Source organism: Plecotus auritus (assembly GCF_963455305.1).
Source record: "Plecotus auritus genome assembly, chromosome: 6".
In the NCBI taxonomy this organism is placed as follows: domain Eukaryota; kingdom Metazoa; phylum Chordata; class Mammalia; order Chiroptera; family Vespertilionidae; genus Plecotus; species Plecotus auritus.
In genome coordinates, this window is record NC_137773.1 from 125,220,643 (window position 1) to 125,239,991 (window position 19,349).

General features: G+C 44.0%; 1 long non-coding RNA gene across 2 annotated transcripts in view; it reads right to left on the reverse strand.

The window, feature by feature from the left end:
• Positions 1-278: 278 nt before the first annotated feature.
• The window catches only part of LOC308249740, a 67,462-nt gene continuing 48,391 nt past the window's right edge, over positions 279-19,349 (reverse strand). For both annotated transcript variants that reach the window (XR_013960769.1, XR_013960770.1), the window contains 2 exons: positions 1,466-1,600; positions 279-1,222 (listed from right to left, as the gene is read on the reverse strand). This is a non-coding gene — a long non-coding RNA (uncharacterized lncRNA). The remainder of the gene's footprint in view (positions 1,223-1,465; positions 1,601-19,349) is intronic.

A 19,349-nucleotide genomic window follows, 5' to 3' on the forward strand; every position in this document is an offset into this window, starting at 1 on the left:
AGAAAGAAAGAGAGAGAGAGAGAGAGAGAGAGAGAGAGAGAGAGGAGAAATGACTTGTAAGAAGACACACAGGCAGTCAGGGGCAGAGGACACAAACTTACTCCCTGGCATTCTAAAGCCTGTACCTGCCTGACTGTCAAACACTAGCTAAGTGAGTGGGAGCTCCTCTTCGTGTGGCCCAAGTGGACTCTGTTCAGGAAATGTAAATAAAGAAAAATGTTCGCTTCTTGCATTAAAAACAAATTATATTACTAACCAAGTAAATGGGACCTCAGAAGAAAAAAATTAGGAAATCATTTATTTTAGGGAAAACATGAAGTCTATGGATATAAGTTATTCTGGATAAAATGCTAAGAACACCAATGTTGCCTCAGCCTGAACAGGCCTTCTCTAGTTTGGCTGTGATTGAAATGCTGGAGTTTGCTCTTTATTTCTGCAGCCTCATGGAAAGTACTTGAAGCCGGTCTGCATTTGCTTCTTACAAACAGCACACACAGCGGGCTCACTTTCAAAACAGGAGATGGCAAGTAATCTCTCAAGATCATGAAGGTGCCAGTGAAGGGGAAGTGAGAAGTACGGCAACTCCATTGCTTTCATTCATTGAAAGCTTTACATATTAAGCAGAAGCTATTCAGTAGTAAACAGAAATGAGCTATCCAGCCATGAAAAGACACGGAGGAACCTCCGATGCATATTGCCAAGTGAAAAGACTACACACTGTAGGAGTCCCACGACTTGGCATTCTGGAAAAGGCAAACCTGGGAGACATTAACCATGGGACACGGGAGTGTAGGGCAGCGAACCTACTCCGTGTGAGACTGTGACGGTGAACTCATGTCATTGTACATTTGTCAAAATCCAGAGAATGCGCAATGTAAAGAGTAAGCCCTCATGTAAACAATGACTTTAGTTCATAATAATGTATTACTATTGGCACGTCAATTGCACACGGATGTAAGATGTGAATAACAGGGAACCGTGGGGTGGGTAGCAGGCTGAGGGAAGAGATGGAAGCTGTACTTTCCACTCAATTTCTCTGTCAATAGTAAAACTGCTCCTTAAAAAAGTATTTTTTTTTTTAAAGCAGAAGAGAATGACACTGTTTTTCAGTATCGTGGCATCTTCTTAGATGACAGTCCTCTCAATGCATAAGACCAAACAACTCTGCCCAGGCTGTGATGACCGAGGTTAGATGAAAGGTCAGGTTAAATGTCTCGCTGAGCTGGGAAGACAAAGCAGACTTTGTGTCACAATAGAACTCATCCCCTGGAACAGGGAGATGGCAGGAGATAAAACAATACTCTTTATCACCAGCAGATTAACCAGCAAGGATGCGATCTTTCTATTTATCTTATAGGCTCCCAAGGACAATGGGCCTTCTGTCCTTACACCTGGTGAAGGGAAAGGCGCCCTCGGCAGAGAGCTGGTGGGGTTTATGTGAGGCCATGCAGTTCAGATTTCATACCTGCGTTTCTGACAGTGCATCCCGTTTCATAATCTGCCTTCCAGCAACGGTACTTGGAAGCGGAGCCATCAGCTTTCAAAGGGCAAGAAGCAGATCTGTGGCTTGTTTGAGAAGAATGCTAGAATGTAGAAATCCCTGTTGGAGAGCAAGATAACAAAGTTGTGGCATGTTTCCTCTCTCAGTCAGACACTGGCCAGGAGGCCAGGAGGGCCTGCTCCTTCCGTGTGCTCCTAGCTCAACACCAGGCTCAGAGCAAGTCAACAGAGACAAGGCCTGCTGGCTGAGTGAACCTCTGAGACAGAGCACATCAAAATGATTCATCAAGATGAACACCTTGTTTTTCCTACTTCACTACAGTTTCCAGATAAATCTTTGTGGGCATATGTGTGTTGATGGTTTTCTTTATTCTAAATCCTTGTTTGGAATGGGACCAGCTGGATTTGACTGCCTTCACTTGGGAACAAAACCCCCAAATTTCTGTGGGGCAACCAACCTTCCCCCTATTGTTAATGTGTGAAGTTTGAATTTAATACTCCCTTTTGGCTCAAGGGGATGGTCTGTGGCCTGGGCCCAGCCAGTCAGAGCTCTGTGTCCCTTGGCCTCAGTGGAATTCAGAGAAGGGCACATACCTCAGGCTGGGCCATGAGACCTGGGATTTTGCAGGCATGATTTGAAATAGAAGTGTGCTTCGTCTGCTGGGGTTGAGAAATTGATAAAATGAAAACCTAATTGCTAGTGGACTTCTTAACCACCACTTGGGAAAAATCTCCCTGAAAATAAAGCCTAAAGAAAGTAGAAATGGGTTGAAAGCTGGAAAGAAAGAGCAAGTCCTCATGAAAATATTTAAGCAACTTGAACTAGCGAAGTCTGAAGTCATCACATTTCCTGGACCTTTCAATGAAATGGGCCACTAAATTCCCTAGATTTCAACCACTGTATAACTAATTGTAATTTACCAATGTACCCATTTCCCCCCACACATTGAAATTTTGTGTGTTAAGAACCAAAAACAGTGCCTGGATTTATGGCTTTATAATTGTAAAAATGACTGAAAGAAACTCAAACATCATTTAACCTGATGGGGAAACTGAGGTTGAGGGAGATGACATGGCGAGTCACAGGAGCTGCCCTGAAAGCCAGCTCTGCCACACCCGCTCCTTTGCGGCACACACTGCAGTTGTACTCATTAACAGATGGCACCTCTGTTAAACTTCCCAAATTCTTCCCACTCTAGCCATTTCCTGCAGTGGTGAGAGGGTCAGCCCGCCAACTGAAGGTTTGCGGGTTCAATTTTTGGTCAAGGGCATGTACCTCCTCGTACCTCACTTGCAGGCTTGATCCCTAGCCCCTGAGTGGCAGTGGGGGAGGGAGGTGTGCATACGGGAGGCAACCAGTCGATTGTGTCTCTCTCACATTGATGTCTCTCTCTCTCTCTCTCTCTCTCTCCCCACTCCACTCTCGCTTTGAGAGAGAGAGAGAGAGAGAGAGAGAGAGAGAGAGAGAGAGAGAGAGAGAATTGGGAAAATATCCTCAGGTGAAGAATAAAAATAAAAGAAAATGTCCAGACCAGTTAGCAAATTGTACCATCCTGAGACTAGCCCCTTCTCCCCTCAGGACTCTTGGACCTCTCCACAACTTAATTCAGAAATTAAAGGGGTAATGTCTGTCTGTCCCTGTGGCCAACTTCCATTCTAATTAGTCACACCCCCTCCTCAGAGCCCTTCGTTAACACAAAGCCAGCACACAGACTGTTTCCCTCCAGATAATGGCAACTTTGTGGGTGAATTGCAGGCCACATCTCAGTCATTTGGGATAAATGTCTCAAATATAAGTGTTAGATGAAAGCTAATTATGCCAACTGTGCCCAAGACAACATGGGGCCAGAGAGGAGAAAGTTCAGCCCTGGAATGGGGAACTCTGAGGAAGCCTTTTCATCCCCTTTGGTGTGGTTTAAGACACTCCCCAACCCCCGTAGAGACTGATATTCAGGCACCTGAGTTGTCAGCCAGAGGCAAGAAGGATCTGCCTTCCCCCTTCCTTCTGTGTTGTGTGTGTGTGTGTGTGTGTGTGTGTGTTTAAGCATGAAGTTTTTTATTTCATTTTTTTAAAGCCTCACCCAAGGATATTTTTATTGATTTTAGAGCGAGGAAGGGAGAGAGAAAGAGAACAAGAGAAAAATATCAATGTGAGAGAGAAACATCAATTGGTTGCCTCCTGTACGTGGCCCAACTAGAACTGAACCCTCAGCCTAGGTATGTGCCTTGAGCTGGAATGGAACCCATGACCTTTCAGTGCACGGGATGATGCTCCAACCAACTGACCATACTCTCAGGGCCCTTGTTTTTTGGGGAATAGCAGAGCCTCTCTTCAAGTATTGGAAGTCCAATCAACAACAAAGGAAATGGAAGGAAAGCAAAGCTGTGAAATGAGAGACGTCAGGCCAAGGCTCCTTCTGAAGTCAATGCGAGGTGAGCTGCTCTCCTGACTCCTTAGCAACAGAGCTGGACAAACTGCTGATGGACGCAAAGCTCTGCTGCCTGGAATCCCCAGCATGCGTCACCTGTGCACAGCTAGCCAATCTGCAAACCAATGGTCTGCCTTCATGAAATGATGAATACAGAGGACGCATTCAAGCCATTTGAATATCCGCTTCCCTTCATGCCTTACCAGCATTTGCAGATCACCAAATAATTTAAAAATATGAATTGATAAGCATATTCATATTCTACCCACCAATGTTCTTTTATGGCCCAGACATCACTTTAGTGGTAGCCACAATTTTCTTGTATGATGTTTGAAGCAAGAGATATTCAGTGGTTGAAAGTATATATTAAAGCCAGAAAACTCCCCGCCTACCTCCCCTCCATCTAGTTATCTCCTTCTCCTTCTCTGGGTGTTGGCTTACAGGTCATTCTCTGTTTCGGTCTCCTCCCCAACTAATTTAGCATCTCCACAGAACCTTCTGATTTCCTTTTGGTAGCTTTTATTATATCTGTAATAATTTTCTTTATGCCTGCCTTCCCCCCTAGACCCATAAGACCCCCAAGGATTGAGACTGCATTACTTTCACTCCCGTATCCCCAGCACCTAAAAGAGCGTTTTGTTTACTATGACTGCTATTTACTGGGTCATGAAGGAGCACTGAAGGATGCTGACACCAAGTCCCAGCTACTTGTGGAGTGGGCCCTCAACCATCCTTCAGCACGTAGGAAGGCTCTTATAAAGACAAAAGTCATCCAGGCACACAAGTCCTTCAGCTTCACTAGTTCCCAAAAAACTTTCCGGTTGTCTTTTCTTCTCTTGCTGTTTCTATAAGTACATTATCTCCCAACCCACGACTTAAGCAAACCTCCATTCCATGCCATTTAACTGGTACATAAACTGAGTTTTTCTCAAATTGAGGTCCACACACCAGTGGGGGTTGGCTGACCTTTGATTAGGGTTCTGTGAATTCCCTCTGAGATTTATAAAGAGATGAAAGCACATACTGAATCATGCACATGAATCTTTTAAAATTGAATATAGCCACATGATTTCAATACCTGGAGGTTTTTTAATGTATTGCAAATCCTCTCACACTCCTCCCTTAAAAACGTGGAGTCTAAGTTCCCTTCCTCCCTTGAACGCAGGCGGGACATTGTGACTTGCTTCTAATGAACAGAGTGAGGCAAAGGGACCTTGCATGACTTCCGGGGCTAGGCTAGGAAAGGAGATAGGACTCCACCCACTCTCTCTGGGGCACACATCAGGAGCATCCTGGAGAAATCTGGTTCTCCTGAAGCTGCCGCTACACAGACCAAATAGAAAAACTGCATAGAAGTTGTTAGAGGAGCTGCAGCTGTCCAAGTCTCTCTAGCCCAGCTCTGAGGCCTGGGAGTGGTGAAGACTTACAAGATGACCCAGCCTCCGCCACCATCTGACAACAACTGCATGAAAGACTCCAGGCCAGAACTACCAGCTGAGCCTCTCCCGGGTTTCTGACCCTAAGAAACCATGAGAAAGAAAAGATTGTTGGTGTCTTACACCACTGAGTTTTGTGGCATTTGTTACAAAGCAAAAGATAACTATCGCGGTGTGCTTGCTGGCGGTTGGGTTTATGATTGCATTGGAATCTGTGCCGTCAGTACCCTACTCATGTTGCAAGCAGTTTCTGGGCCTCAGCCAAGCAACTTCAGCAATTACATTTAACAAATGCATTCAAGTTTAATTTTATTGGCTTTGTTTTACTTTTATTTTTTTTCTCGGATTCTATTTAACTTCGCCATTGCTTATTTAAGTTTTATATGTATAGATTTAAGTAACATTATAATAAAATAATTTAAGTCAACACCAGAGAACCACACTTCTTTTTTCTTTAAAAGGAATCTTAAATTTGAGAATGAATGGAGGATCTTCAGAAAGGCATATGTATCTATAACACACTATCATCACATTAACTGTTGTTAAATGAAGTGATGCCTACTACTATTCACCCGAGAGCCGTGGTCAGCAAACTGTGGCTTGCGAGCCACATGCGGCTCTTTGGCCCGTTGAGTGTGGCTCTTCCACAAAATACCATGGCCTGTGCGAGTCTATTTTGAAGAAGTGTTGTTAGAAGAAATTTAAGTTTAAAATATTTGGCTCTCAAAAGAAATTTCAATCGCTGTACTGTTGATATTTGGCTCTGTTGACTAATGAGTTTGCCGACCACTGCCCTAGAGCATTCTTCATAATTGTTCAGAGATGTAACAGTTCAATTGTAAGGTTAGTGTACCTGCCTTTAAGTCTCCTAGTTTAAGCCTTATGTTGGAAACCCCAGTTCCCAGTTGATGACATGATGATTGTGGTCCTTAGTATACATGGCCAGACATTTTTTTTTTAATGTATTTTATTGATTTTTTACAGAGAGGAAGGGAGAGGGATAGAAAGCTAGAAACATCGATCAGCTGCCTCCTGCACACCTCCTACTGGGGATGTGCCTGCAACTAAGGTACATGCCCTTGACCAGAATCGAACCTGGGACCTTTCAGTCCACAGGCCGGCGCTCTATCCACTGAGCCAAACCGGTTAGGGCGGCCTGACATTTTTGATCAGCATCCACTTAATCCTCCTATTTTCCATTTTCAGCTAGAAGATGGCCACCTGTCTTTACCTCACTTACATTTTTAGTAGGGCACTTAACTGACATTTTAAATCAGATCATTATAAATATACTTTTCAATTATGATGACTACCCATTCATTCATTTTTATATCACGCTTAAACAAAAACACAAACACTTAATTTGTAACTTATGCAAATATTTATAAATGTATATTTTTATTTTATGTGGATAGTTGATAGATATACATAGCTTTCCATTATATGATGTGACAAGTCTCTGAAAATAGTTTGACTTTTTAAATAAAATAATAGATTATTATCATAATAACAATAATATCGATCATTTATTACAGTCTTGAAGTACTTGCACAGTATGATGTTAAATATTTCACCTATATTAATTCATTTACCAAATAATGACTTAGGTAAAATTGTCATTTTACAGAGGCTCAGAGGGATGGTCATTTTCCTGAAGATAATATAACAAAATGGAGGAGCAAAAACTTGATCCCAGGCAGGTCTGCCTTTATTAACTCAGTTTTCTAACCTCTCTAAATTCTCCTGACTGTCCATACATTCTTATTTACTGTATTGCAGTAAAGCTAACTTATCATCAGTTATGAGATGTTCCATTATTTACATGGCAATATGACAAAGACAGACAACAAAACTATGACAGAACTCTTTATCACTAGAATTTTTATTTTAGATTGATCTGAAAGTGCCCTATTCAATAAATAGACCTAGTTTGACATATACTTTAACATTACAGTTGTGTATATTTATGAAATGGTAAGTGTAAACAGCATAAGTGGAAAGAGGTATTTCTAGAATTTCCCATTTAGAGTCTGGTTCCTCTGAATGGTTTTGCAGATAAGGATCTCTGTGTCTGTTTCACAATGTCATCCTCCACATCAGAGAACATTGGCGATGCAGCATTTCTTAAAAGAATGCTCTATTATTGGGTCTGGGCTTTTCTTTTAAGCTGCCACTATCCCTTTCACAAGTTTTGATATGTTGTGCCAACAAAGTCACTGCCTCTCATTTAAATATTTAAAAATGCACATCTTAGAGTCAATGAAATATCCTATCTAATAAAAGAGAAATATGCAAATTGACCGTATCTCCACAACGCCCACCAGCCAATCAGAGCGAGTATGCAAATTAACCCAACCAAGATGGCAACAGCCACAGAGCTGGAGCGAGCAGGAGGCTTGGGTTGCCCCCAGCGATGGAGAAAGCCAAGCTTCCCGCCCGCCCTGGCCGGCCCTGGTTTCTGCTCAAGGCTACAAAGTTTCAATTATAGAAGATAAATAAATCCCAGATACCTGCTTCCAGCCAGCCCTGGCCTCCACTCAAGGAGGCACTGAAAAAAAAAAAAAAAAAAAAAAAAGGAGGGGCTGGGACCTTGGGTCGCCGGGGGCTGTGGCCAGCCTGCAGACAGCCATCAGCCCCTCACCCAAGCTGGTCAGGCACCCCAGCGGGACCCCCCACCCTGAAGGGGCTGTGGCCAGCCTGCAAACAACCATCAGCCCCTCACCCAGGCTGGCCAGGCACCTCAGCAGGGAACCCCACCCTGAAGGGAGTGTGACCAGCCTGAAAACGGCCCTCAGCCCCTCACCCAGGCTGGCCAGGCACCCCAGCGGGAAACCCACTCTGATCCGGGACACCCTTCAGGGCAAACCAGCCGGCCCCCACCCTTGCACCAGGCCTCTATCTATACTAATAAAAGGGTAATATGCTAATTAGACTGGGAGACCTTCCAGGAGACCTTCCGAATGTTCTTCTGGACAAAGCCATGGTGGCAGGGCCGAGGTAGAGGCTGTTAGAGGCCAAGAGGGGAGGGCAGTTGTGGGTGATCGGGCCAGGATAGGACGGCAGTTGTAGGTGATCAGGCTGGTGGGGGGCGGGGCCGTTGGGAGTAAGCAGACCAGCAGGGGGGCCAGTTGGGGGCAAGCAGGCCGTCAGTGGGGGTCAGTTGGAGATGATCAGGACAGTGAAGGGAGGGCAGTTTGGAGTGAGAGGCCAACAGGGGTGCAGTTGGGGGGCAAGCAGGCCAGTGGGGAGGGGAGGTGAGGGCGAGCAGGCCAGCAGGGGGGGGCAGTTGGGGGTGAGCAAGCCAGCAGGGGAGGCAGTTGGGGGCGCACACACTGGCACAGGGGACAGATGGGAGTGATTGGGCTGGTGGGGGGCATTTGGGGGCAAGCAGGCTGGCAGCAGGGGGCAGTTGGGGGCGAGCAGGCTGGCAGGCAGAGTGGTTAGGGGCAATCAGGCAGGCAGGCAGGCAGGCAAGCAGGTGAGTGGTTAGGAGCCAGCAGTCCTGGATTGCAAGAGGGATGTCCGACTGCGGTTTAGGCCCGATCCCTGTAAACCGGCAGTAGGACATCCTTCAAGGGGTCCCAGATTGGAGAGGGTGTAGGCCAGGCTGAGGAACACCCTTCCTCCCCCCTCACCCCCCTGTGCACAAATTTCGTGTACCAAGGCCACTAGTATTATTATGTTTCTGTAGACCTTGATAAAAAATCAACCACCCACAAATTTAAGGAGTATCTTACAACGGTTTAGTTATACTAAGTATCCAGGTCTAATATAACTATAGCCTGCTAGAAATCATAGTACATTCATGTTATTTTATTCATATTATCTCTATTTGTGAATACTTATGATACATCAGGTATTGGTCTGGATCAAACCCAGACACTTCAGTCCATGTGTTAACTCATTAAACCCATTAAACCCAAGAAAGAAACACATTGTTCCACTGAATAATGAAGAAGCTAAAATTTAGAGAGTTTAAATAATTTGGTCAAAGTCACTGTGTGCGTGTCTGTGTGTGTGTGTATGTGTGTGTGTGTGTGTATGTGTGTGTGTTAATCCTCACCTAAGGATATTTTTTCCATTGATTTTTAGAGAGAGTGGAAGGGAGGGGAAGAGACAAAAAGAAACATCAATGTGAGGTAGACACATTAATTGGTTGCCTCCTGCATGTGTCCTGACTAAGACCAGGGGTCGAGCCTGCAACCAAGGTACATGCCCTTGAACATAATCAAACCGGGACCCTTTGGTCTGCGAGCCAATGCTTTAACCACTTCGCAAACTGGCTAGGGCTCACATTGCTTCTTAAGTAGCAAAATCAGGATTTGATTTCAGTCTCCCTGACACCAAATCTATTCTGCCACCTATTTTGCAATATTACCATCTACATAAAGCATTGGCTGTATATGAATTGGTAACTAATACACACACACACACACACACACACACACACACACACACACATATATATATATATATTACACTTGATTAAGTAAGTGTTGGATTTTTAAAAATTTATTTTTCAATTACAGTTGACATACACTATTACATTGTTTCAGATGAACAACATAGTGATTACACATTTATATACTAATACTTACGAAGTGATCACCCCAATAAGTCTAGTACCATCTGACACCATAATTGATAACTAATATTAAGGTACTATTATAAACTATGTAAAGTGTTTCTATTTCCCTTAGCATGCCTTCTTCCTGCACATGAACATGGATCTTCATTAACTTCTCTCCCCAAGGCAAAATATTAACAATAACCCTTCAGGGTCTAATCTGGACATAACAAGCCAACATTTCCTGCAGCCTGTAAATTCATCATTCCCATGGCCACTTTGCTTTATAGGTTTCTGGAAGAATTAGCTATAAAAATGACCACAGTACTGACCATGTCACAGGACATAGGTCCATGCATTCCTATTTTACCGCTGATCAGAAAAGTTCATCTTGGCACTGTAGGAAATTAATGTTGCTTCCTTCACGTGGTTGTGGCCCACTGTATGCAAGGAAGGAATATGTACAATTGTTTTATGTTGTACCTGACACAAAAGGTTTTATTATCTAGTTATTGTCCAGTAGATCCATTATGTAATTATCTTGCTTTTAAAATGAAGGAAAATAATCTCAGAGGAACTGTGACCTCAATTTATAATCTCAAGATCAATGGCACTAAACCTTATGCCATGCAAGTAATTAACCCAGAAATTACAAAATGAAGTGAACTAGTTTCATGTTAGCTCATGGATTTTGGAAACCTTCCCTTAAAGATCCTTACTATGGTCCTTGTGACAGTGTCTTTAACGGCTCAGTCCCAGTGTTTGGAAACAAGAAGATCTCTGTCGTTTCTAGTGCTTGTGAGCCATACTTTTTTAGACAAATGTAGGATTCATCAGACAGTGAACCAATGCCAGGCCAAATGGCATGCATATACCAAATACCTATGTTCTTCTTTCATATTCTCATCTCAGCATCTGGCACCACCGTTTCCCAGCTACCCAGAGTGGAAATGATTCTTGACTTGCCCCTTTTATTTGGTCCCCATATCCAATCACTCTTTGAGTCCACTTCCGTACCTCCTCAATAGCTCTCTAATCTGCTTATTTCTCTCCACCCTAACTGCCATTCCTTCCAGTCACCACCATGGCCCACCTGTACAGCCTCTACCTAATCTAATTGATCTTTTCTGCTCCTTGTTCTTTATGAAGTGAAAAGTCTAACCATGTCCCTTTCTGGCTTAAACTATTGGATGGCTTCCTGTGGCTCTTAAGATAAGGCCCAAGTCCATTGTACAGCTTACAAAATCAATTAAAAATAATTTAAAAAGTAGCCTGGCTGGTGTTGCTCAGTGGTTGAGCACCCACCCATGAACCAAGGGGTCCCCGGTTCAATTCCCAGTCAGGGCATGTGCCCAGGATTGTGGGCTCAATTCCTGGTGGGAGGCATACAGGAGGCAGCCAATTAATGGTTCTCTCTCATTGATGCTTCTATCTCTGTATCCATCTCCCTTCCTCTCTTTCTCAAATTAATTGAAAAACATATTTAAAAAAAACACTCAGTGATTGTTAAAATTTTTTTTAAGTAAATGGCATACCAGTGGTCCTATCCTTTATATATTTGGGAATATACACTGAGTGGCCAGATTATTATGACCACCCCATCAGTACTTCATTTGGCCCCCTTTTGCCTTCAATACTGCAGCGATTCTTCTTGGCATTGACTCCACGAGATGTTGAAAGGTGATGCGAGGAATCTGACACCATGCCTGATGAATAGCACTGTACAGTTCTGTGAGATTTGATGGTTGTAACCAGCTGCCTGATGGCTCTTTTAACTTTGTCCCACAAATGCTCAATTGGGTTGAGATCTGGTGATTGTGGGGGCCACCTAAGTAAGGTAAAGTCTCCCTCATGTTCTTGAAACCATTCCTGCACAATACGAGCACCGTGGCATGGTGCATTGTCTTGTTGGAAGAAGCCATCTCCATTGGGATATGCCATCAACATGATAGGATGAACTTGATCAGCAACGATACTTAGGTATGTTGTGCTATTCAGACGTTGTCCCACACGAATTAAAGGGCCCAAATCATGCCAGGAAAACATGCCCCAAACCATAACACTGCCCCCACCAGCTTGAAGGGTTGTACTCATGCATGTGCGGTGCATGCTTTCATGCTGTTTCCATGAAATTCTCACTCTGCCATCTGCATGATGCAACTGGAAACGTGATTCATCGCACCGCATGACTTTTTTCCAATGCTTGACTGTCCAATCCTTGTGTTCCTGTGCGAATTGGAAACGTTTTATCTTGGTAACTGCAGACAGCAAAGGTGTTCGAACAGGCCTTTGGCTTCCATATCCCATACGATGCAGTTTACGGCTAATTTGCCTACAAACGTCAGTTGGTCATAATAATCTGGCCACTCAGTGCATAAATCAATAAAAAAATAGACAACAGAAAAAAGTAGGTAAAAGTGTTAAACTGTTATTTCATAAAACACAATATTAAACAGCCAATAAACTTTTATAAAAGTGCTCACCTTTATCAATCATCAAGTGAGCGGAAATTAAAAGCTAGTGGGATACACAGCCTCCAGAATGGTTACTCTCAGGCATTGCTGTGGGAGTGTGAATTGTATTACCACTTAGGATGACTGTTTGACAGTATCTATGACAATTCAACTTACATATATCATTTTTTAAAAATTTATTTGAGAGAGAGAAAAACATCAATTTGTTGTTCCACTTATTTATACATTCATTGCTTGATTCTTGTATTTGCCCTGACGGAGGACTGAACTCACGACTTGGAGTGACTAGACAACACTCCAACCAACTGAGCTACCAGCCAGGGTCTACATCTATCCCAATACAAATATATGCTTCAAACCCCAAGGAAATTTATATAAACACGGCACTAAACAAATATAGAAATAACTCAACGTTGAAGTAAAAAAATATAAATAAACTAGTAGCCCATCGCATGATATGGTGCAAGACCCGGGACCCCGTCTCCCCAGCCCCGTGCCATGGGACCTTACCAGAATGCTCTGAGCACAAACCCCTGCACTTGCTACTGGGATGAGGTTCATGTGGGCGGCCATCTTGGCTATGTCCCCTTACAGCTCGATACGCCCCCCACGCCAGTCACATCATTTTGCTTATTTACATTATGCCCCTGTCCGCCCAACAACGCCTTAAGCCATGCCCTGGCCACGCCGCCTAATGGCACCTCAGCTTTGTTCAGAGCCTCTTCCATGATCTCCAGCTCCTGCGCGGTAACTTGTCCCCGCCCCTGCCCTCCGCCTGGGTTCAAACCTCCTTCTAGCAGGACTTTCTTTGTGATGCCTCTTAGGGCAGCAAAGCTACACCCTATAGACCAGGCGTGCCCTCACATTCAGGGTACGTCCTTGCGTACACTACTCCGTGGCCCCTCCTCTCTATTGGTGTTCACCCTCATTCTGCTGACTCCATGTCTGTCCCTTGTGTCCCTGTTTTTAACTCTAGTAATTCCTGTGCCTGAGTTTACCCTTCCCGCAATCTCTGGGCTAGGCCAAGGCCACACACATACCCACAGGGCGGCGCCTGTGCTCCTTCCTACGGTTCCAGGCTCTGACCCTCCAGTCCGAGTCCCAGAGTCCCACCCCAATGCCCTGCCTCCAGACAAGTGGGGCCGCAGGAACCTTGGCGGAATCTGTGCACCAGTAGCTCTCTGCGGGGCCTGGCCACTCTGCGCCCACTGCTCAGAGGATCTCTGCGGCCCATAGGCATTCTGCCAGACTGCTCACGCTGCCTGCTCTCAGAGGCCACCCCCCTGCCCCAGACTAGGGAACTTAGGCGGGGCTGAGAGGACTGGGCACTGCCATCTTGTGGCTATGGGTGCCACCATCTTTGTGACAGAGTGATGGTTAATTTGCATATTATCCTTTTATTATATAGGACTAGAGGCCCGATGCATGAAATTCGTGCACAAGTGGGTGTGTCCCTCAGCCCAGCCTGCACCCTCTCCAATTTGGGACCCCTCAAGGGATGTCCAGGAAGGATCGGGCCTAAATGGGCAGTCGGACATCCCTCTCACAACCCAGGACTGCTGGCTCCCAACTGCTCACCTGCCTGCCTTCCTGATTGCCCCTAACCGCTTCTGCCTGCCAGCCTGATCACCCCCTAACCACTCCCCTGCCAGCCTGATTGATGCTTAACTGCTCCCCTGTCAGCCTGTTTGCCCCTAACTGCCCTCCCCTGCAGGCCTGGTAACCCCTAACTGCCCTCCCCTGCAGGCCTGGTCCCCCCCCAACTGCTCTCCCCTGCAGGCCTGAGTCCCCCCCCAACTGCCCTCCCCTGCAGGCCTGGTCGCCTCCACTTGCCCTCCCCTAGAGGCCTGGTCACCCCCAACTTCCCTCCTCTGCCGGCCTGGTCACCCCTAACTGCCCTCCCCTGCAGGCTTGATTGCCCCCAACTGCCCTCCCTTGCAGGCCTGGTCCCTCCTAACTGCCTTCCCCTGCTGGCCATCTTGTGGTGGCCATCTTGTGTCCACATTGGGGCAGGATCTTTGACCACATGGGGGCAGCTATCTTGTGTGTTGGAGTGATGGTCAATCTGCATATTACTCTTTTATTAGATAGGATAGAGGCCTGGTGCACGGGTGGGGGCCAGCTGGTTTGCCCTGAAGGGTGTCCCAGATCAGGGTGGGGGTTCCCTTGGGGCATGGGGTGGCCTGGGCGAGAGGCCTGTGGTGGTTTGCAGGCTGGCCACGCCCCCTGGTGACCCAAGCGGAGGCCCTGGTATCTGGGATTTATTTATATTTTATAATTGAAACTTTGTAGCCTGTAGCGGAGCCAAGCCTTCTGCTCCCTCCGTGGTGGCAGCCATTTCTGTTGGGATTTATTTATCTTCTATAATTGAAACTTTGTAGCCTAAAGCGGAGGCCTGGGCCGGCCAGGGCAGGCGGAAAGCTTGGCTTCCTCCATTGCCAGGGAAACCCAAGCCTCCCTCCTGCTCTCCGTGGCTGCAGCCATCTTGTTTGGGTTTATTTGCATATTCACTCCTGATTGGCTGGTGGGCATGGCTGGTGGGCGTGCCTTGTGGGTGTAGCAGAAGTACGGTCAATTTGCATATTACTCTTTTATTAGATAGGATTGGGTATATACATACATTAAAAAACTATACAACAATAAACAGTAATGAATTATTGCTACTCATAACAGAAATTATCTGTGGTATCATTTCATAGTAATATTGTTTGCAATACATAAAATCAAAGATAATCTCATAAATATAAAAATGGATACACTGTACAATATTCACATAATATAAGTCCAAAAATAAATGAACTAGCATTTTATGCACAAAACTATTAAGTAAAAAAGCAAGGCTTAGAAGAATATGAGATAGTGTAATCGTAAACTAATATATTGTTTGGAGATAGGTTAGATATAGATATACTAGTAGATATAGATATATGGACATATAGATATATAGATATATGTATATATAGATATAAACTATGAGAGGCAGAAAGGGAATGATGAACCCCAAATTAAAAATAGTCCCCCATATCCATGGGGCAAATGTCCCAACACCCCCAATGCAACCATGAATTGTACCAAACCCTATATATACTGTTTTTCTCCCTATATATACATACCTTTTCACTTAAAGGAAGCACTTCATGGCTTCTCCTTGGCATATATGAATTATCAGCATCATTGCTCTTTCACTTTGGGGCCATTATTAAGTAAAGTGAGGCTCACTTGTACACAGCCACTGTGACACTGTGACAGTTGATCTGATAACTGAGATGACTACTAAGTGACTAACTGGCAGGGAGCGTATACAGTGTGAAGATGCTGGACAAAGGGCTGATTCACATCCCAGGGAAATGAAGTAGGACAGTTGCAAGATTTCATCACGCTACTCAGAACAGCATGTGGTTTAAAACTTATGAATTGCCTATTTCTGGAATTTTCCTTTTAATACTTTCGGTCCATGGTTGACCGCAGGTAACTGAGACCATGTAAGTGAAACAGTGGATCAGGGGGCACTGCTGTACTTTCCTGGAAGCTCTATGAGTCAGGGCTTTTTGTCTCCTTTTTAAAATTTTACTATTTTTCAGTACTTAGCACAATGCTAGGCAAATAGTCACTCTAATAAATATTTTTTAATGAATCAATAAATGAGGAGACAGGATTGGCATGGGAGTTACAGCAGGACTGGTAAAGTTGTTCCTTAAGCTGGATGATGGGTACACCCAGCGTGTCTTAACAGTATTCCTTATATGCACTTGTCTCTATTATGAATTATATATAATATACTTTAAAAATTTAAAAATATACTACTGAACTTCCATATTGAGAAACATTACCAGGTAAAGTATAAAACAGCTTCACTCCACCCCCTGGACCCAACTTATTCCTGCCTCGGCCTTGGTCCTCATGGGGGTCACAGAACCAACCTCAGAGAGGTTGGTTGACCCCATATTTTAGGTATAAAGCAGATTAAAAAGAAGCATTTTTACATTATTATTTCACATGAAATAGCATATTGATATGTCCAGGTTTGTGCCTGTGTGAAAGCTAATGAGTGAAGAAGAAAAAGAGATAGCTAGCTCCATCAGGGGCAATCTGAGGTAATGGGTGGCCTATAAGTAGGAGTAGCATTTAATTATTTATTTCCCTTCTTTAGCTCCAAAGAGAATTTTCATATTATGAGCAAATGTCTCTTTTAGATGAATCAGTAAAAAAAAATACCTATACCAAGGCATCCCCAAAATATAATCTTAGAAAAGGGGGAAATTGCCCAATCTAACCACATGAGATAGTCTGCCAAAAACAGTTTTCTCACCACTATAAGGTTCAACTGGAGATCAATCCTTTCCTTTAGTTTCCTTTATAATTTTATTTTTGTCTTTCAAAAATAAGCCACCTGTTTAAACAGCTTGGAGGATGGATGCTCTTATTAATGTGCCTATTTCTGCAGAGTATATTTTAGTTCATTCCAGCAAGTTCTGGCTGAGTGCCTATGATGTGCCTAGAACCTTATGAAAGTGGAGGTAGCACTAGGTTCTAGTTCACAAACAACTCAAAAGAGCACAATCCACATCACAAGGGAAGAAACTGGGTAATTTTACTCCCTGCCATGCTATCCAGAAGTCTACTTGAGTATTGTGGAATGTCATACGTATGTTATCTTAAGAACTTTTATTCACTAGGACACCTTAAAGATATTATAAAGATAAGTTACCAACTTCAATAAGATATTCTGCAGTAAGTACACAATCTACAAAAAATTGGCATCAAAATATGTTAAAATGTCTATAAATCAATAAGCATACCAGAAATAAAATAAGAGAAATGTGGGCAGAAAACAGGAAAAAGCGTTTCACAGAAGAGAAAACATGTATGTACAATAGATACATGAAAAAAATATTATTAGTGATGAGGGAAACACAAATCAAGATCACATGAGATACCATTTTACTGATAGTTGAATGGCCCAATGAAGAAGGCTGATCATACCAAATATTGGAAAGGATATGGACCCATAGGAATTCATATGCATTACTGGTAGGAGTATAAATTGGTGCCATCTCATGGAATTCTACTTGGTGTCATCTCCAAGAGTTAAAGATTCATATACTCTATGAACCAGCAGTTCTACTCCAGTGAAATGTTTGCTCATGTCCAACCAGACACATGTACTTGAATGGTCAGAGACCACTGTGCACAAAGGTAAAAACCTGGAGACAACCCAAGTACCCATCAGTGGGTGAGTAGATGGTTAAACTGGAGTATATTCATCAATGGAATATAATACAGCAGTCAAACCAAGTGAACTACAATCGTGTACAACAATATGGATGACTCTTAGCAACATGATAATAAGTGAAAATAGTCCCCAAGTGTGATGTCCTTTTCATAAAGTTAAAAACAACCAATATAAAAAAATAGAATGTACAGCATGGTGACTGTACTACATATTTGAAAGTTGCTAAGAGAGTAGATCTTAAAAGTTCTTATCACACGAAAAAAAATTCATGTGGTGATAGATGTTAACTAGACTTTTATGGTGATCATTTCACAATATATATAAACTAGAGGCCCAGTGCATGAAAATCGTGCACTGGGCTGGGGGGTTGTCCCTCAGCCCAGCCTGCACCCTCTCGCAGTCTGGGCTCTTGCAGTCCAGGACCCCTCGCTCCTTACTGCCCACCTGCCATGGAGGTGGGAGAGGCTCCTGCCACCACCACTGCGCTAGCCAGCCCTGAGCCCGGCTTCTGATTGAATGGCGGGGGCAGGCGGGGGAGGAGGAAAAATGGGGAGGGGGGTGGGGGGGAGTGCAGCTCAACCAGAAGCTGGCTTGCTGCTCCTTAGTGCTGGCCCTGCCTCCCACCCACTGGTGGGGGGGGGGGTGCCTGATTGGAGAGGGGGGCCAGGCCGGCCATGAGAGGGGCCATGGGAGGTTGAGGCACTGCGGTCACACCCTGTCCCACCTCTGTGGAGGTGCCGGGACCGTGCCACTGCCTTTCCTGCCACCTCTGCCGACATGACTGGCCTGGCGGTGCAAGCTCACTGGCCCCACCCCCCACCCACTGGTCATTCTGGAAGGTCATTCTGCCATCTGGTCTAATTAGCATATTAGCTCTTTATTATATAGGATATAGAGTCATTCTGTTGTACATCTGGAACTAATATAAGGTTATATGTCAATTATATCTTGATGAAAAAGAAAATACAGTCTTCTACTCTGTTTTTTAAAGTAGATTTTTATTGATTTCAGAGAGAGGAAAGGAGAGGGAGAGAGAGATAGAAACATCAATGATGAGAGGGTATCATTGATCAGCTTCCTCCTACACACCCAACACGGGGGATCAAGCCCACAACTAGGGCATGTGCCCTGACTAAAAATCGAACCGTGACCTCCTGGTTCACAGGTTGATGTTCAACACTGAGCCACACCAGCCGGGCTCTATTCGGTTTTAATATGCTATTGTACATAATTAAAAAGAAGGGAAGAACTTATAAAATAATTCAATTATTAAATACCTACCACAATGTTAATAAAGTTAGAAATAGAGAGGTAATTCAACTATTTAAACAGAAAGCAAGAGAATGATGGTCATGGTATACAGGGTCAAGTGGAAGGAAGCAGAAGAACACAATCAGTGTAGCATATGGGTAAATGTTGTCTACTATAAGATCTTAGCTTTTGTTTTGTGTGGTGAATTTAGGGATGGTTATTATGGTATAAAATAATTAGCAAAACAAAGTAGGTCATTCAGGGACCAATGACAACTGTGTCATGGAACAGGGATTATAGTTAATCTAATTCTGTGCATCTGAGGTTCATAACAAAGAAAACAAACACCACTTGTTATAAAGAGAAGATAAACATTAAAAAATGTAGAACAATTTTCTTTTTTACGGAGAGGAAGGGAGAAAGAAGAGAGAGAGAGAAACATCCATCTGTGACCATGGT